Source organism: Physeter macrocephalus, chromosome 20 (assembly GCF_002837175.3).
Source record: "Physeter macrocephalus isolate SW-GA chromosome 20, ASM283717v5, whole genome shotgun sequence".
Classification (NCBI taxonomy): domain Eukaryota; kingdom Metazoa; phylum Chordata; class Mammalia; order Artiodactyla; family Physeteridae; genus Physeter; species Physeter macrocephalus.
The window spans coordinates 12,275,015-12,295,895 of NC_041233.1; the positions used below are offsets into that span (position 1 = coordinate 12,275,015).

General features: G+C 38.5%; 1 protein-coding gene across 9 annotated transcripts in view; it reads right to left on the bottom strand.

Annotated features, from left to right (window-relative positions):
• FAM13C (family with sequence similarity 13 member C) overlaps window positions 1–20,881 on the bottom strand; it is a 401,019-nt gene that overhangs the window by 195,164 nt on the left and 184,974 nt on the right. For 7 of the 9 annotated variants that reach the window (XM_028482086.2, XM_055081356.1, XM_055081355.1 and 4 more), the window contains one exon: window positions 17,645–17,745. The exons of the other annotated variants lie outside the window; for them this stretch is intronic. The gene's annotated coding sequence lies outside the window, so the exon portion shown is untranslated. The remainder of the gene's footprint in view (window positions 1–17,644; window positions 17,746–20,881) is intronic. 9 annotated transcript variants of the gene reach the window in all.

Genomic DNA, 20,881 nt, shown 5'->3' on the forward strand with positions numbered 1-20,881 from the left:
TAACAATGAACTATCAGAAAGAGAAATTAAGGAAACAACCTAATTTACCATTGCATCAAAAAGAATAAAATACCTAGGAATAAACTTAAGGAGGTAAAAGACCTGTACTCAGGAAACTATAAGACACTGATGAAAGAAATTAAAGATGATACAAACAGATGGAGAGGTATACAATGTTCTTGTATTGGAAGAATCAACATTGTGAAAATGACTATACTACCCAAGGCAATCTACAGATTCAATGCAATCCCTATCAAAATAGCAAAGGTATTTTTCATAGAACAAGAATAATTTTAAAAATTATATGGAAACAGAAAAGACTCTGAATAGCCAAAACGATCTTGAGAAAGAAGAACAGAGATGGAGGAATCACACTTCCTGACTTTGGACTACACTACAAAGCTACAGTAATCAGAATATTATGGTATTGGCACAAAAACAGACACAGAGATCAATGGAACAGAATAGAGAGCCCAGAAATAAACCCACATACTTATGATCAATCTATGACAAAAGAGGCAAGAATATACAATGGAGAAAAGACAGTCTCTTCAATAAGTGGTACTGGGGGGAATTCTCTGGTGGTCCAGTGGTGAGGGGTCCTCGCTCTCACTGCGGAGGGCCCAGGTTCGATCCCGGGTTGGGGAACTAAGATTCCACAAACTGCGTGGCACGGCCAAAAAAAAAAAATGCATATAAATAAGTGGTACTGGGAAAACTGAACAGCTACATGTAAAAGAATGAAATTAGAACATTCTCTAACAACATATACAAAAATAAACTCAAAATGAATTACAGACCTAAATGTAAGAGTGGACTATAAAACTTCTAGAGGAAAACAAACATTCCTAGAGCAGATCACTCTTTGACATAAACTGTAGCAATATTTTTTGGATCTGTCTCTTAAAGCAAAGGAAACAAAAGCAAAAAAAAAAGGGGGGACATGATTAAACTTAAAAGCTTTTGCACAGCAAAAGCCTTCAGCAAAACAAAAAGACAACCTACTGAGAAGATATTTGCAAACAATATGGCCAATAAGGGATTAAAATCCAACACATATAAACAGCTCATAGAACCCAAACATCAAAAAAACAAACAGCCTAATTAAAAATGGGGAGAAGAACTGAATAAACATTTTTCCAAAGAGGAAATGCAGATGGCCAATAGGCACAAGAAAAAATGCTCACCATCACTAATCATCAGGGAAATGCAAATCAAAACAACGAGAGATCACCTCACACCTGTCAGAATGGCTATCATCAAGAAGAACACAAATAACAAATATTGGCAAGGATGTGGAGAAAAGGGAGCCCTCCTACACTGTTCATGGAAATGTAAATTGGTGCAACCACTATGGAAAACAGTATGAGTGTTTCTCAAAAAAGCTAAAAATATAACTACCATATGACCCAGAAATTCCACTCCTGAGTATGTATCAGTAAAAAACAAAAACACTAATTCAAAAAGACACATGCATCCCCATGTTCATAGCAGGATTATTTATAGTTGCCAAAGTACAGAAGCAACTTAAATGTCCATCAACAGATAAGTGGATAAAGAAGATGTGGTATGCACACACACAAACACTGAAATACTACTCAGACATAAAAAAGAATGAAATAATGCCATGTGCAGCAACATGGGTGGGTTTGGAGGGCATTGTGCTAAGTGAAATAAGTCAGGCAGAGAAAGACAAATACTGTATGATATCATTTATGTGGAATCTAAAAAATACAACAAACTACTCAATAAAACAAAGAAGAAGCAGACTCACAGATTTAGAGAACAAACTAGTGGTTACCAGTGGGGAGAGGGAAAGGAAAGGGGCTAAAAAGGGATGGGAAAATAAGGGTTATTATGGTACTATATGAAATCACGCATGTGAAACTTTTGAAAATTGTAAAGCACTACAGAATTCAAAGAATCTTTATTCAATGAAAACTATGAAAAAAGAAAGTGTGTATTAACATATACTGGAATATTATTCAGCTTTGAAAAAGAAAGAAATCTTGTCACATTATACAACATTGATGAACCTTGAGGACACTTTTCCAAGTGAAATAAGTCACAACAAGACACATATTGTAATATTCCACTCTTACTAAGTATCTAAATCAATCTCATAGAAACAGAAATAATGGTTGTCAGGGATTGAGAGAAGGCAGAAATGGAAAAATATTCAAATGGTATAGAGGTTTCAGTTTTGCACAGTGAAAAATTTCTAGAGATTTGTTGCACAACAATGTGAATATGGTAAGCCCTACTTAACTGTACACTGAAAAAATGGTTAAGATAGTAACTTTTATGTTATGTGGTTTTTACCACAATTTTTAAAACATTTTTTGAGGTTTTTTTATTATAGTTGATTTACAATATCATGTTAGTTTTAGGTGTACAGTCTCAGATTTACCATAATTTTTGTTTTAAATCTCTGTTGTTTTTTTTTTCTTGAAGAGTACTGAGTTTCTTTCTGGCTGGTGGTGGCTCCATTTGATCCTTTTGAGGCTTGGTTTTAGGCTTTGTTAGAACATGTCTAGAGGAACTCTTGCTCCAGGGCAAGAAGAGATGAAAGCCCCAGTATGTGGTTTTCTTGGCATCTCAACTGAATTCCCAACACCAAATGTATTCATTCAGAACAAGGTCCCATTACTCTGCCTCAATGGACCTTTAATGTTTCTCAGCACTATTCAACCTCTAGAATCTCCATTCATCTCACAGCCCGTAAGTAATTCTCTTCTGAGTCTCATGGAGTCTTGGCTCTGAGTGCAGAGCCAGTGGCTCAAGGGAATCTTGGTAAAGATTTCTGAAGTTCCATCTTTAAACAGCTACCTTCTCTCTACTCACCTGCTTCACAATTCCATCTACCACAAATCTCTAAACTCCTACCTTGGACACTGCTGATCTCTGTTTTCTATTTCACTGTGCTATGGTTTGGAAAGTGCTCCTAACCAGAAAGCCAGGGTAAATGTGTTGTTCACCTCATGGGTTGTTTGTTTTTTTTTTTAAAGGATAACTGTTCAGCAGGTCTATTGTTAAATGCCTGAAAAGAGTTGCTACCTATTATCTTTTAGACTTTCACATTTGTGTGTGGCTAAAGGGTGAGTCTGACACTCATAACTGTCATTGCTGGGATTAAGCATTTGCCATTCGATGTCTATTTTCAAATTCTGTACCTAACATTCATCATTACAGTACATTTTTTGCTTTTTGTGAGATTTATTTTTTCCTGTTTCCCCCGACAAAAACATAATCTCCGTGAGAACAGTGACTCTGTTAACCAGTTTGGATCTCCAGTGCTTAGAACAGGGCCTGGCACTAGTGATTAAACAACAAAATATTTACTTAATAAAATAAAATGGGGGTTTTCCTGGTGGCGCAGTGGTTGTGAGTCCGCCTGCCGATTTAGGAGACACGGGTTCATGCCCCGGTCTGGGAAGATCCCACATGCCGTGGAGCGGCTGGGCCCGTGAGCCATGGCCGCTGAGCCTGCGCGTCCGGAGCCTGTGCTCCGCAACGGGAGAGGCCACAGCGATGAGAGGCCCGCGTACCAAAAAAAAAAAAAAAAAAAGAAAAGAAAAGAAATGAAACAAATGAGTGAGTTATTAAATAATTATGCATTACCAAAATTTGCTTTAGAACATGTTCAACATTTTACAATAAAAATACAAAAGGACAGGTAAATAAATGGTGGGAAATACATATTAAATCCCCAATAGTGAAGATGAAAATAAGGAGCAGCAAAAGAAGAAGCAAGTGAAGGAATGGAAAAATGAATGAAGGAAAAAAATGGATAGAAAAAGAGGAAAAGGGAAAAGAAGAAAGTTTGTAGAATTACAGAGGGAAAAAAGACAGCCCCAAAAATTGAGAGAAGGCATGAAGGAAGTAAAGAAAAGGAAGGAGAAGGAAAGAGAGAAGTATTATTTTATTTTCTAATACAGCAAACATATTATGAACTGCCTTTGTGTTTTAAAGCAAAATCCTAGGGATACAATGATCGAAAAAAATCTAGTTATTCTCTGTAAACACCTTTGTTCTCTACTAGGAAAGATGACATGTAAAAATACAAACGTTAATATAATTAATATAATGAGTGCTTAATTGATATTATAGCACTCATTCTAATGAGTGCTATAAAACAGTGCTGTGGAAACACAATAATATCCAAACCCCACTGGAGATACTGGAAGGTTTCTTAGAAAAACTGACTACATTTGAAGAACAGAGAGACTTTCAGCAGATGGTGTGAGAAGAAACAGTTTGCGAAAAGGTTTGGCGAAGAAAGAGTATGAATCAGAAATTGTGAAACTTCCTGATTGTTTAACAATTTTAACAATGTCTGAAGGGCACTGGTGGGAATAAAGGTTGGGAAGGCAAGTTTAAATCTCCTGTGGAGATCTGAATCCGTGAATATTCAAAATTACCACCTTGAATATTACGCTAAGAGTTTGAACTTCATGTGCTCTTTGCCTTTGAGAGCCCCTGAGAGTTTTTCAATGGGGGAATAAATGTCAGAGCAGTGATTTTAGAACAGAAAGTAGAAGAGAATAGGGGAGAAATAAATAGAAAAGAGAGAGAAGGCAACTTTAGGTGAACTTCTTTTCTTGAAAAAGTGCTTTAAGCACTGAGGTCTAGAAATAATAGAAAACCAGATGGAAAGATGTTGGTAGTGAGAATTATTTTATCACTGTTTTCATCCTGCTTGAAAGGGCATGCCTTTTTTATTGCACATGTAAGAATCTCTTTGGCTTGGAGCCATCTTCACTTGGAGACACTATAGCGTGACACTGATGTTACTGATGGCTACCTCTCTAGGTCCCTTTGTCCCAACAGGAATTAAAGCTTGTAGGTCTGGGTGTCTGAAAACTGTGCTAAAGTAAAAAATCAAATGAAAACAGAACAGAAAACCACCAATTCTCATGAATCAGTTCTTCTCTGCAGCAAAATAAAGTGGAGGATTGCATTTTCCCACTCAACTTTATTTATGGGAATCAGGTTGGATTTGGTGTACAGAATACATCTATCTCAATAAAATTTAAGTGCTGCACAGAAGATACAGGGTTTTTGTTTTTAAAAGAAATTGCTGTTCATTTTGGCGTCAGGGTGATTGGACATTCAGGTATATTTTTGCCTCGCTTTTCTCACACAGTCATTCTAAAGGTGTATTTCAGCTAAGGAACTCTTCTATATGAAAGGAGGACCTTAGGGTTAGCTCTTGAAAATTACTTTGAAGTCATTTCAAGTATTTGGAGTGTCTTTCAATTATATTCATTCAGAGTGATTTGGTAATCCATGGGCAATAATGGTTTTAGGTAATAATCCATAGTGTTAAAAGAATAATCACTGTACCCAGAACAATTTGAAAAGAGAGCTAATGGGGTGTTGGGTTACTTACTCTCAAATGCCTGAACATTACCTGAAAATTTTAATATTTTTGTTGCTTCTTGTCCTTGAACAATTTTCTACCGACATCACTTAATTTACTAACATAAAACGATGTCCACATAATTTCTGTTATAGATATATAAAATAAGTAAAGAGCCCCTAGCACATAGGCATGCCTATAACAGGAGAGTGTTAATGATGATGATAAAGTACACTTTACATTGGTACATATGCTATTTCAGTATTTGGAGTTTCTTATACCACATTTTACCTTCCTCTCTTAGCCACCATCTTTATATTCATGTCTTGACCATAAATCAGTTGCAATCATTCCTCTCTAAGGATAAGTACTCTTTAATGTATTCTCTATTAGGTGAGCCTATTTTTATTGACTACATTGATCAATTACTTAACTTAGGGCTCTCTTCAATTCAATGTTTGAGTTGATTACATAATTTAAAAGGTCCCTTAGGGAAAAATATAATTTGACAAATATATAGAAAATCTAATGGTTGGATCATTTAACATTCATATCAAATTCACTCTGTGCCCAATTCTATTAACTAGGCAGACATTACCTGTCAGGATAGCCAAAAAAAAACAAAAACAAAGGACCCAGAGTCACTGAAAATGATTGATTCAGTGACTATACAGAAGGCTGTAAGTGTTCTTTGCCAACTGAACCTTTTTTTTCAGTCTCCAGAAAGGCAGTTGCTGGGAGTCTTGCAGTCAACTATTCTGGTAGAGCAAGGGTGAGAAAACCACTGCATGCCTCTTGTTTTCATACTAAGAGTGATTTTTACATTTTTAAATGGTTGAAAAAAATCAAAAGAATAATATTTCAAGATACATGAAATTCAAATTTCAGCATCCATAAATAGTACTTATAGATTTTTTGACTGGGCATATACCCTGAGAGAACCATAATTCAAAAAGAGTCATGTACCACAATGTTCATTACAGTTCTATTTACAATAGCCAGGACATGGAAGCAACCTAAGTGTCCATCAACAGATGAATGGATAAAGAAGATGTGGCACATATATACAATGGAATATTACTCATCTGTAAAAAGAAATGAAGTAAGTCAGAAAGAGAAAAACAAATACCGTATGCTAACACATATATATGGAATCTAAAAAAAAAAATGGTTCTAAAGAACCTAGGTGCAGGACAGAAATAAAGACACAGACGTAGAGAATGGACTTGAGGACACAGGGAGGGGGACAGGTAAGCTGGGACAAAGTGAGAGAGTGGCATGGAGTTATACAGCAGAAACTAACACACCATTGTAAAGCAATTATACTCCAATAAAGATGTTTAAAAAAAACAACAGTATTTATAGATGAAATATGGTTTCTTCTACATAAAAACAAATAAGTCTGACACAGCCACACTAATCATCTCTGTATTGCCTAGGACTGCTCTTACTACAGTGGTAGAGATGGAGAGTTGTGACAGATTCTGTAGCCCACGAACTCTGAAATATTTCCTACCTGGCCCCTGACAGAAAAAGTTTGCCAAACCCTGCTATAGAACAGCAGCCAGTTGTTCATGGAATTCTTTTTATTACTTTCAAGCTGGATTCGTTGGAACTCTCTTGTCCATAAGTGACAAAACCCAACTCAAATACAGTTTAAGCAAACAGGAAGATTTATTGTAGCTTAGGAATAGATCTGGCAACAAGCATGGCCAGATTCAAGGATGGCAGGCTCCTGACCCAATCAGGGCCAGCCAGTGATCTTTCCTATGACTGACAGGCAGATCCGCAGAGAAAGAAGCTGATCACACACTTCTGCTGGTGTTGCCAACCTGGTGTCTTAGGTCTGTAGGTCTCCGCAAGTGGTGGCAAATGTGGCCACTGGGCACGTGAAGTTACCAGTGGAAAGAGCTCACTTCTTTTCTAGTAGTTGCAGCAAAAGTCCCCAGACTAACTCAAACTGTTTTGAATTGACTGGGGTCCAGGGTATCATAAAGCAAAGCACATGGACTGAGTGTGGGAAGAGGTGTTTGTGCAAAGGAAAATCGGGAAGGAGGGGAAATATCTGCCAAGCAGGCATAACCAGCAGATGGCCACTGTAGTGAGAAAAGAAAGCACTGGTTCTTCCTTTTTTAGAGGTAAGAATACCTAATCTCAAAAACGTTAAAAGACTTATTCAAGATTACCCAGATGGAGAAGACAATCTGTCTAACTCCTGGTCCATACTTTGTACCAAACCGTGATGCTTTTCCAAATAGTAGTTATTCAGGTGCCAAGTATGCAAATATTGGCCGGAAGGAAAGTTTTGAGTCTTCCATAAATTAGGTTTTTCTGATATTATGTAAATGTCTCTTGTCAACTACCTAGCTCAATACGCAAATCCATGTTTATCAGATTAACTTCAACCACTTAGCAAGGCCCAAGGGAGAGGAATTTAGAGGATTAGTTTGGTGCAGAGGAAGGGAGCAAGGGACTGGGGAAAGTTTCAGGGCAGAAGGTGTCATCTGGTGAGAGAACCACAATGTCCCGCCATCAGAACCCAGGAAGTGACTGGGAGAGTGTGTGCGTGTGTGCGTGAATGCACGGGGTGCGTGTGAGAGAGAGAGGGGGAGAGAGAGACGGGAGACACAGAGAGAGAGGGAAGAGGGGAGGAGAGGGGAAAAGCTTGGGTTCTGAGTGGTAAGGGGTACATATGCACTAGAAGGGGGAGAACTGCTGCAGGAAGACAATTTCTGCCTGTTTCACAATTTTGCCCCAGCAGGATCCTGGCACATTCCCCAGGTGTAAATTGGTCTCTATCCAGAGTGTAAACTGGGAGTGGAATCGATATGCTAGATATTTCCATTTGCATTAGGCAAGTGATGAGACAATTTCTTGATAGTTTTCTGAGGATAATGAAAGTACACAGCTCAGCAAGGGTGACTCACTCCGTGAGTCAGTTGTTTAAGGTTGTCTCTTTATAAGTCATCACTCAAATCAAGTTCCAGTGTTATACCAGTGATTGGGGCCTCATCTCAGCGCAACGTAGGAAGAATCTTCCAGTTCGACCCACTGGCCACCTGCGCAGTTCATCCTTTACTTTGGGAGAAGGTACTTGGCATGTGTATACATAGAACATGACAATCTTGGAAGCTACACCAAAAGAAATTAAAAATTGTCATCTCTGTGGTTTTATATTCAGTTTCCAGATGAGCAAAATGCCTTAGCACCTTCGTTGTCAATTCAATTCAATTGCCAAACATTTAAGACAGCAGGGATGTAACAAAGCAGACATTATCTGAACAGTGAGCTAAATTCTGGTTTGCACAGAAAACATGAACTAGATGTTAAATAAATGTCAATATTCATCAAGCTGTTTTCCATTTCCAGACCAGAGAATTTCAGCTCCCCATAAATTCCTTAGGAGTAAAAGTATAACCATAAGCAGAGATTTTATTAATTCAGCTGCTCCAACTGTCTCATTTGATTTTGAGCTCTATTTCTTGAAAGGATTTAATTCTTTTAAATCTAAGAAAAATGTTTCAACATCTATTAGACACAGGTAAGTCTGGCACATCAGGACTGTAAACAAAGGCAAATCATGCTACCATCCCATATCTAATCCTTTAGTCATTACAGTCTCTTGTACTTGTGTTAATAAGTCCAGATTGATGGGGGAATTTGACTCTTTGAGAAAAGGAAATGTAATCAACATGAATTCCTATAATATTGGAAAGAAAAAAGTATTTTTCCTCTTCACTCTCTGCTAAGCTTCTTTCCTCTCAAGTTTAATAGTGATATACTCCAGGCAGGTTAAAGAACATGGTTCTTTTGTAGGCAAATTGGGCTGTAATGAAACCAGCAAGGGGGCAGGTTATTAAGAGAGAATTTGGGTCCAAGATGGAGGCACAGCAGAGGCTGCTGAGAGGAGGATCCATTTTGCCCCTCAGGAGCAATGTCATAGGAAAGAAGAGTTGGCTCTGGGCCCTAGGGAACACTTTTGGGTTCAAAACATGGTAACCAGCAGGTTATATAGTAAATATAAATTGCTTTTGCCTGCCCATCTCTTTTTCCAGTAACAGAAAACATGGCTCTCCTCCCCTGCTTTCACTCCATGTGGATCACATCAGCTGACCTCACCTCTTTGCCCCACTCCTCTCAACCATGGTAGTCACATGACCCCCAGGGTTGACCGTTAACACAGTCTATCCCCTTAGCTTCAGTGATTGATTCAGGGTGGGGAGTTCAACACAGCTGGTCCAATGGGAGTCTAAGTGCTTCTCTGGATTTATTGGAAAAGATCTAATAGAAATTTTCCCCATTTTCCCTAAGCTTGATAAACTGGTATACTGGAAATTGGGTTCAGTAAATCTCACTTCCAGGGAAAAGTCTGCCTCAGAACAAGACCAATATGGAGAACAGTAGTCCTGAGTGACAGACGCCCACAGACATAAAGACACTAGCATCCTTTGTGTCCCTAAACTAAACCATGCCTGATTTCCTTTGAACTTTCTAGTTACATAAGCCAATAAATCAGTCACTTTATAATCTAGTCTGAGCCGAGTTTTTGTTGATTTTGTTATTACTTGCAACTGACTTGATTTACACAAGTTATCTATTTTCATTTTCATCCTGGATTACAATAGGAGGCAGACAAAGGAAAAATAAATATGAAAAGGATAAGGAGAGATTCTGCATTGGTGTCAAATAACAGGTATTCTTCAAATAATCTCCTAGCTGGGAAACCAAGAGATGTACTTTTTTGCAGTGAGCTGTTTTTGTTTCCCTTGAAGCTGTTGGGGGAGGATTAGTTTCTTGAGAGAATTTTCTCCTGCACATTTTATTATTCATCCCATCATCTAGTACACTTTCAGTCTGAATGAATTCTGATACCCTCTCCAATTTGGGTTATGAGAAGCTAATCTTTAAGATACGCTACCGGTTCTGAAAGACACGTGGGTTAAGACTGAGTCATGGCAATGGAGAAGTCTATCGTGAGTAACGGTGATGTTCTAATGCACTCCTAATCCTTATTTTTTAAAGCCTCTCATCAATAGCTATTCTTTCCAGAAATAACTATTATCAGTTCTCTCAGATGTATGAACACAGCAGAGAACTTCTATTATCACGTGATTTAGGTAATGAAGGTTTATATATTGATGCTTTTTTAAGCATTCTACCTGGCTGTAGTACTTCTGTTGTTGTTTTTCAAAAAGAAGGAGATGAAAGTGGTTAAACAACTGACCAGATCTGAATAAAAATCACTATTTCCTTGGAATCTTGTTCTTTTCCAAGAGCTATGAGTCATGATGCAAATGAGCTATGAATCACTCTCCCTCACAGAGATCACATTTATAATAAGTTTGTCTTCAGTTGCATTTATTATTTATATTAAAAAGATATTCTTAGAACAATCCAAACCCTCACCATAACCCATCTACTATTCTTAGGCATTTATTTGATTGGCTTGGAGGAATAAAAGACTAGTTAACAACAAGAACCTAACATGAGAACATAGGTTCAAGTCTTGGTTCTGGGTAAATTCCTGAACATCTCTGGACCAATTTCCTCTGTGAATGTGATATAGGACCAAACTGTGTATTGGACTTTGTATCCATGACAAAATCAGAATATGGTTGGCCTGGTTTTTGTGGCTAAGACAGTGGTATTTAAATATTACTTTTTGAGGAGCTGGGTAGAAAAGTCAGTAACATCTATAAAACCTATAGGCTCTGTCTGCATAATAACAAGCATCTATTTTAAAAGTAAAAAAAAAAGTTAATTCAATTGGTTTTTTACAGAAACCCCTATTCAATAAAATGACTGACATTTTCCTCTGACACAGTGAATTTAACTGTAGTAATTAAAGTTAAGTAGAATAGTTTTGTTTAGTGAGGGTGTGAGGGTCCTCCCCAATATCGACCTTAAGATCTTTTCAGGCATGAAATCACAACCTGAGGGCTTTTCAGCTTTTTTGCTGACTTTCTTTCTTGGATGATAGAAAATTTCTGGCTTACACCTTATTTTCTACTATTAATCTTGGTGTCTTAGGTGTTTCTGTTTGTCTTCTCTATCCCTCACGTGAAATCCCAATCCTTTGCATTCTGTACCTCTCTAGGGACCTGTCTTAACTCTTGTTCTCATCTGTAGCTCCTTGACTCTGCTTTTGGACATGCCCAGTTCTTTTCCTGAACAAATTTTCTTTTAACGAGAACACAGGATTTAGGACAAAGAGAACTGGATTCTTATCCTAGCTTGACCTCTGTTCTTTATTGGCTTTGTGACATTAAACAAGATATTTTAACTCACTGAATTTTGGTTTCCTTATATAGAAAACAGGGATAACAATGCTATGCACCTTGAAGCAAAGTTAAAAGTGTTCAGTAAAGTAAAAATATGTTATATGACATTAGCAATGACTGGGTGGTGGACACCTACTAACCAAAGATCATCAAGATCTTTAGTTCTTTTCACAGCTTTGGGATTTAATGCCTTTCTCTTCAGGTCAAAAATCCACTGACCCTCTGATTATTACTCCAATCTGACAGGCACATGAGCTCATGAGCCAGAACCTAGGGCCTCACTTTCAGTTTAATTAGCATCTCTATTCCTCGGGTGTAGAAAGGGAGACTCAGAGACAAGTGAACTGCCTAAAATCAGAGCAAGGGGCAAAGGTGTGACTCAAATCCTGATTTCCTCATGACAAATCCCTGCTCTTTCACTACGTCACAGGATCCTCCTCTTCCATCCAAAGCATCTGATCACCCTAACATGGTTGACAAGTCCACAGTCACTGTGTCCAGGTCAATGGAGAATTTACCCCCTCTCCCTAAACCCCAATCCTTACCCACTATAGATAACCAGGGGGGTCTCAATTCCATCTAGGAAAACATCATACCACTCTGAAGAGACCAAAAAGGAGAGATACACTGTCTAATAAACTTTTTCTCAAGGACCTCCCCCAACATGTATGATCAGGTCTGATTTTCTACCAAACACTTTTATACCAGTTGGTCTGATAAACTGGAAAAATAGCATATTGTCCCATTTTGCATCTTTTATTATGTTAACTTCGATGATTTTGTTTAATTAAAATTGTGTTGATATTAATTTTAAGGAAAAATTATTTTAAATGTTCTATCACCTTTGCTTCTGCTGACCTCATGATACTTCCGGAGCTAACAAACATCTCAGTTGCTTTGGGAATCATCAGTTATATAATCATATAGGTGACCCATAAATTCAAATTAGTGAAGTAATATATCCACTACTTAATAAAACCTTATACACAGATTTGTGATTTTACTTCACCTTAAGCCTCTTTCCCACCAGAAATTTTAAGTCAACAACTGCCAGTGAGCGTAATAATAAATACTTAAGTAAATCATCAGGGATTAAAGGCTTATTTGAAAATTACTAGTAGTTATAAGAAACATGGTATCTAAGTAATGGATGGAAAAATCAGTCCTTGAGATCACAAAATTACTCAGTTATTAATGAAAAATTCTGCCAATAATCTGGATTCCCAACTACACTGTAGTGAATACCACTTAGGGACAAGGACTGATCCTGTACAATATCTTAGTTCTTAGTGCAGAGTTGGTCACAGGGAAATTTCTCAATAAACGCTTTTTTATTAGTGTATTTATTATTCTATAGACAACAAATCTGATTAATTAAATTTTTAATTTTTCAGCTGAATGGCATATGAGTGGAACTCATGCAATGAGAAAACCACTATATTTTACACTATCGGTTAAGCCCTTTCCTTGTAGTTCTTCCCCATTTATTCAATGAAATCTAGGGCAGGTCCCATGACTTTCCTGGTGACTATCAGAGTGGAAATCATCCTCTGGTCACTTTTAGTCCCAAGAGTATTCATTTCAGGCATCAAAATGCTCAGTTCTGGCAAAAGTAAAACTCAACACTCCATTCAAATGTTGAGTTTCTCCCCTCCTTCAGCTTGGGGCTACTGCAATATTAGAAGGGTTCATACAGTGGGATTCTCCTGTCTCCCAGCAGGGTGTTGTTCCTCCTCTCTCCCCACCTCCAGGACTCATGTAGGAGGAGGGGGAAGGGTGGGAGGCAACTGCTGTCACTGCTCTGCCATCACCATCACGCTCAGTGCAGGGCACCCTCAGCTTCCACCTCCAAGTGCCATGAGTCTACACATGAGGACTTTCTTTGGCCACTGGAGCCCACTCCTTGTGCATCCAGATCAGGCCAGAACTTCTGAGGAATTCATGTTCCAAGGAGCATCCCTCAACACATGACTGACAAGAATTGATGGAGACCCAGCTCCCTTGGTCATGATAACTCTGGGGTACCTTCTTCACTGCATCCAGAGCAGGACTGAGCTTCAGCTCCCATAGCAGAAACCTACTCAGTTTCTAATGCGTTACTGGCTTCCTTCCCTTGTTTATCTCGCTACCCATTCCCCTGCCCGTGCTTCTTGGTATCACCTCCCAAATAAACGATATGCGCTCATATCCATGTCTAACAGCCTGCTTCTGTGGGAAGCCAAACTAAAAGAAGAAGAAAAGGGCAGGCAACATTTTACTAGAAAAACAAAGAGATACCTAGTATTGGTTTCCTTTGGCTACAGCAAAGGAAATGAGCTTGCTGAATGCTTAAAGGGATTCTCTTTCTTGGAGCCTATGTATGATACAAGTTCTTCAGAATCCCCTCCACTTCAGAAGGCATCTCATTCTTTATTTGAGGTTCCTACAGGGTGGCACTCCCCTCTAGCTGGCTGGTTATGACTCTGTATTAGGGTTCTCCAGAGAAGCAGAACGAATAGGACAGTTGCAAAAAATATTATATATAGTAAAATATATAGCTATATGTTTATTATATATGTTATATGTACATAAACAATACAAAGATACAGTATAAAGAATTGGCTCACAGGATTATGAAGGCTGCAAAGTCCCACAATCTGCCATCTGCCAAATGGAGACTCAGGAAAGCCAGGGGGGTAGTTCTGGGCTGAATCCAAAAGCATGAGAACACGGAACACTGGTGGGATAAGTCCCAGGAGAAGACTAATGTCTCAGTTCAAGCTTTCAACCAGAGAGAATTCTCCCTTCCTCTACCTTTTGGTTCTATTCAGATACTCAACAGATTAGATGATGCTCTCCCACACTGGGGAGGGCCATCTGCTTTACTCAGTCTACCAATTCAAATGTTAATCTCTTCTGGAAACACCCTAACAGACACACCAGAAATAACATTTAACCAAGTATCTGGTCACCCCAGACTCATTCGACACCTAAAATTAACCATCACAGACTGTCAGCCCTTGGTTTTTTGGTAGACCACGTCATGCAAAAGTTAGAGTTCCAATGTCCCTTGAAGTGCTTTTCATGTCCAAAGTCCCTTTAAAACGACTCCAGGTCTGCTCTCTATATCAAGATACCCATTTCTCATGCATTTTTCACCCTGACAAACCCTGAGACCACGGGCCATTTCCAAGGCAATAATCTCTCTTTGCTTTCTAACCTCACTTTCTAGTGTTTAGGCTTTTCCTTGCAAAGATTTTAAATTAGCCTACAGTCTTCATGGGTAACAGGTCAAGTTTTTCAAGTCATCTCCTTGAAACCCTCTAAGCTTTTGTTCGGTGAGAGAGGTTTTTCCTTCTCTCCATCTTCAAAGGAACACACTGCATCTCCCTCTGAAGACACCTTATCTCTAAATCCCCATTCCTTGGTCACTTTGTCTTAAACATGCATATACCCTCAAGGGGTGAGTTCCCTGAGGTTACAAAACTGACTTTTAGCTACCTCTTGTCAAATGCAGCACTAGTGGTCCAAGAATATGCATATGGGAATTCTCATCAACTACTGTCTTGGAGCCTCAGCCAAAACTGAGACAGAATGAGCCTCATTTGAACATTTTGTTATGTATATATTCTAATTAACTTTTTATGAAATTCAGTAAATGTAGGTGCACATATTATGTGTAGGCATTGTGCTAGGTGAAAAGTAAGACTGTATTCCTGCCCTAAAAGGTCTTCTGGCTTAAGAGAAGACAGATATGTAGATAAATAAATATAGCATCATAAGAAACACAACATAGTAGAATTTTATGAGATTTAACATTATCCAGACATAATGATAGATTCTATCAGAGAAGGGTGAGGAATCAGGGAAAGCAGGATACTCAAAGAGCTAAAAGGACTTTTCCAGGCACACACAGAGGGAAGTCTACGCAGACACACAAAGCAACATGCGATGTTTATGGAACCACAAAGGTTTAGTGTTGCTGCTGCTATATCAAATTTGCAGGAATACTTGGAAAGAAATGAGGCTGAGGAAGCCGATAGGAAAGGAATTAAGGTCTTTTTAAGAAGCTTAAATTTAATCCAGCAAGTTACTGGGAATTTTTTAAGCATATTAAGCAGGATGTTGGCTTTTAAAGATTTCAAGTTTAAAATAATTACTCCACTTCTCTGTGAAGAATGAATTGGAAGAAAGCAATAATAGGGGTAGGGAGGCTAGTTAGCAGTCTAGGGGGCCCAGGAAACTGGTACCATGGGCTTGACTAATACAATGACTGTGAAGATGGAAAAGAAACAGCAAAATATACACACTTGAAGACAGGGACTCTGTTTTATTCATATCTATATCCGCAGTACTTAGACCAGTGTCTGGCATAGAGTAGACTATCAAAAGAAAGTGTTGAATGATTAGTGCATGAGTGACTTGTTGATTGACAAATGCCCTACATGAGAGATTAGAAATCTAGATTGGATTACCTAGGCAGAGATGGGCTGAAGTTCAAGATTTACATAAGGAATGGAGAGATATACTTGGGAAACTATGGAAGCAGATGAAATCACTCATGGAGAGCTTTTAGTGAAGAAATAAAAAAAGATGCTTAGCGCTAACAAATCTGTCCATGATCACCAGTTATTGATCATGTCCTATCAGCTCTGTGTAAAGAACTTTATACTCATCTCGATTATGCCCATAGCACCAAAGAAGGAAGTACATTTTACGTAAGAGGAAACCTAGCTTTAGGGGTTTAAGAACCTGCCAAGGTCACACAGCTGGTGGGTGACAGAGCAGGAACTGAACTGCTTTGATGGACTCTGATATGAGAGATCTAGTCTCAAGTCCACTGCTCATGTACCCCACTGCCCTCCCCGGGCACAATCTGTACTTATCACTCAGGGTGTGTTTTCTTCTGGTTACTTGGGTGGAGCAAGTCATATGAACTGCTCCTAGGACAAGACTTAGGGGCAAGCCCATAAGAGTAGCACTCCTGACAGGAATCCCCTGTCCTCCAAAAAAAGAGAAGTAATAAAGTTAAATGGACTGAATGAAAACACTGTTTAAGGATTTGGCTTTGACCTGATAGGGCATGTGTTTCAGAGATCTGGGAAAATGAGAGAAGAATGGATATAGGTCAGTGGATCCCAGCCCTGGCTGAACATACTGATAGAATAGTGTGGGAAGCTTTTTAAAAATACCAATTCCCACCCCAGACCAATTAAAGCAGGATCTCAGGGCAAGACAGAGACTGAAAAAAAATTCTCCAGGTACTGTTAACGTGCACCTAGTGCTGACAACCACTGATATAGGTGGAGGTATGTTTAAGGTGGGAAAGACAGGTATTTCACAGTAGATGGCTTCCATTTTCTCTGAGAAACTAGTTGCCTAGGACACATGGTCAGACTGAGGAGGTGAACTATGGATATAATGCTTGAGGAGAATGGCTAAAGTTGAGGACAGCACTAGAGGCAAATGGGAGGGGAACTGACCAAGACAAGAAAGCTATAAAATAGACAGTGAGCCCAGGTAGGATTGAAAGCTCTTAATTCTGGGTGGCCCCAATTTCACTGTGTGATGATCTCTAGGAGCACCTACACGTAGGAGCAGAAAAGGGATATGTTTTGGATTATCCAGAAATAGACATGTACAAGGTTAAGGACGCAGAAGGACCAAGGGAACCAAAACAATCACTGAGGTGCTGCACTCTGTAGTCTAGATTGTAGTTCACGTAGCCTAGACTGAAAAAAATTCTAGTGAAATGAAAGGAATCAGATGCTCAAATATATGTTTTCTTTTGGAGTTATTGATATTTCTTTGCCAGGACACGAGAAACATCTAACATTGATGATAGCAAATAGTCCCCTGTAGACCCACTGCTAGTTAGTTTTACCTGGCTACAGGACCCAGGACCCTCCAGTCCCTGGAGATGACATAATGAGATGAAAAATTAAGGGTGTTTGGCTTGTGTTGTACCAGATCCCCACTGCCATTCCTGATACACTATCTCAGTGGGGTCCAGGGCTCTTACCTGGAGTTGCTTTTGACCGTCAACTTTGCTATTTGCACGAATTCTGCTGGTTACTGTGATGCCCATTTCTTGGATTATCTCCTCCAGTCACCATCAGGCTCCTATTTCAAACTCAGCTTTAGAATTACACCCAGAGTATAACCCAGGCTTGTAGTTACTCAATTCAACAACTGTTTATTGAGCACATATTATGAGCCAAGTATTGTGCTTGGCTATTTATTAAATGTTTCTCCTCATTCAACCATTATTTCTTGAGCACCTTGAGCAAGGATAATTTGCAAGACCTTCAAAGCACTCACACACACACACACACACACACACACACACACACACACACACACTCTTCTTATACAGCATTGGCTCACCCTCCTACCACTCAGAACCTAATACTTTATTCTAAATCATGTTTTTATCCCAGATCTGGTAAGAATATCTATCCCCAAAAGTTCAATCCCTCCCAGGCAAGAGGTTCTTGAGCATTCAACTTTATGATCAAGAGTGAAAGTTTTGTTCATCCCTCATTTATTCTGGAAATACCCCTTCTCTTTTTCTTGACAATTTCTGTAGAAGCTGTTAAATTCTCAAGTGACCCAAACATACCCTCACCTCAGCCAGAGTTGATTCAAACTTGGGGGTATGGGCACCTGAGCCAAGCTAGGTCAAAAAGCCCCTTCCCTATTTGGACTCAGAACATGAGGGAACCTGTCAGACACTCTCTCCTCAAAAACTGAAATTGTAAGGTGTAAAACCTGGGGGCTTCCGGCAGGTGTGTGGGGAAAGTCCACCTGTAGAGAAAGAGAATGGCACTCAGATGCAAAGATAGGAGCTGATGAGAGAACATTCTGGCAATATCAGGATTGAGGGCTTCTGTACTTAGAAGCCCTGCTAGACCCCTCCCCTTTCTTCTTCCTCACTATTCTACCCTTCTGTTGGTAAATTCCACTTTTTGCTTAAGGTAGTTCAAGATGGGTTATGAAAAGAATCCGTCATTAGTATATATTTGTTCCTTATGCACACAGACCAGGAAATGAACTCAGTGTTCATCTAGATCATGAACCTAATTTTATAGGTTAAAATTAAAATAATAATAGTTATTATTTACTGGATACCTGCCATGTGGTAGTAAGTATTTTATATACATGATCTGTCATACAATAGGCATCCAGGGTACATATTCTCATCTCCAGTTTATAGATGAGGAATCAAAGCCCAAAGAGGTTTATTATCCATAGGTCATAAAGGCAGTTTTGAGGAATTAAGAAGCCTCAAGAGTTTCCATCGGTGATTTTTCTCTGCTGGTTTATATTAAATGATGAAAATCTATGATGAGGTCTAGAAAAGTCAAGTGACTTTTCACAAAAGCACATAAAGTTCACCTTAAAAATTGTAGGTAAACTAACATTTAAAAAATATTAACTCTATAGCTAAAAATTGTAGGTAAACTGACATTTAAAAAATATTAACTCTACATCAAGCTATAATTTTACATCTATTAAATTTCAAAACAGAAAACAAAATTTTGCATAAACACAGATAGTGTTATGGGGAAATGTTACCCTCATACATTGCTTGTTGCTGTAGAAACTGGTAAAAGCTTTTTTGGAGAGCAATTTGGAAAAACATTTCAATAGCCATTAAGTGCTCATATATTTTGGGGGGGAGGGGTTAAATTTTTTTATTGTGATAAAATATATATGACATAAAATATGTCATTTTAATCATTTTCAGGGTTAAATTCAGTGTATTAATTACATTCACACTGTTGTGCAACCATCACTGCTCTGTGTTTCCAAATTTTTCCAACATCCCGAAAAGAAACTATAAACATAAGACAGTATCTCCCATCCCCCTCTTCTCCCAGCCACTGGGAACCTCTACTCTACTTTCTGTCTCTATGAATTTGCCTATCTAGTTATTTCATATAAATCGAATTAACAATATTTGTCTTTTTGTCAATGCCTTATTTCACATAGCATATTTTCAAGTTCATCATGTTGCAGCATATATAACAAATGTATTCCTTTTCATGGGTTAATAATATCCCATTGTATGTATAGACCACATTTTGTTTATGCATTCATTTGTTGATGAACACTTGAGTTGTTTCTACATTTTGGTTACTGGGTATATTGGTACAATGAACACAGGAGTCAAAGTGACTTTTTTTTTTTCTTTTTATGGACATATATTTTTTTCTTTCTCTAGAAGTGAATTGCTGAGACACAGGGAAGGTGTACATGTACTTTTTTTTTTAATAGATCTTTATTGGAGTATAATTGCTTCACAATACCGTGTTAGTTTCTGTTGTACAACAGAGCAAATCAGCCACATGCATATACGTGTCTCCATATCCCCTCCCTCTTGAGCCTCCCTCCCCTCCTCCCTATCCCACCCCTCTAGGTCATTGCAAAGCACCTAGCTGATCTCCCTGTGCTATGTGGCTGCTTCCCACCAGCCAACTATTTTACATTTGGTAGTGTATATATGTCGATGCTACTCCCATTTCGCCCCAGCTTCGTCAACCCACCCCTTGTCCTCAAGTCCATTTTCTATGTCAACCTCTTTATTCCTGCCCTGCAGCTAGGTTCAGCAGTACCTTTTATATTTACTTATTTTAGATTCCATATATATGCGTTAGCATACAGTATTTGTTTTTCTCTTTCTGACTTACTTCACTCTGTATGATGGACTCTAGGTCCAAACGCCTCACTACAAATAATTCAACTTCATTTCTTCTTATGGCTGAGTAGTGCTCATATCTTTTGACCCATGAAATTTTACTTCTGGAAAAATAACCTTAGTAAATAACCCAGAACTCTATTCACCAAGATGTTTACTAAAGCTAAATTTGTAACAAGACAAACTGGATACCTCTGAAATGTGTAAATAATCAAGATTTGTTTAAGGATAAATTTGTGGATTTATTAAACTCATTTAATCAGAAAATAATGAAATGCCCATTGTGTGCCAGACACTATGCTAGACACAGAGGGGTACAAAGGTAAACAAGCAGATGCACAGTCCTGCCCTGTGCAAATACTGTTTGTTTGTGTGAACAGAGAGAAAACTAGAACGTGAAAAATATTTTTATATTTTTTATAACTCTTTTTCTCCCTCAAAGAATGGGGAAGAGGCTATAGCACTACAAAATAGAATAAACAAATGCAGGATCAGGGAAAATGCACATTTTGATAGAAAATCAAGTTCAGGGAGAAAGCGTACAGATATTACTTGGTT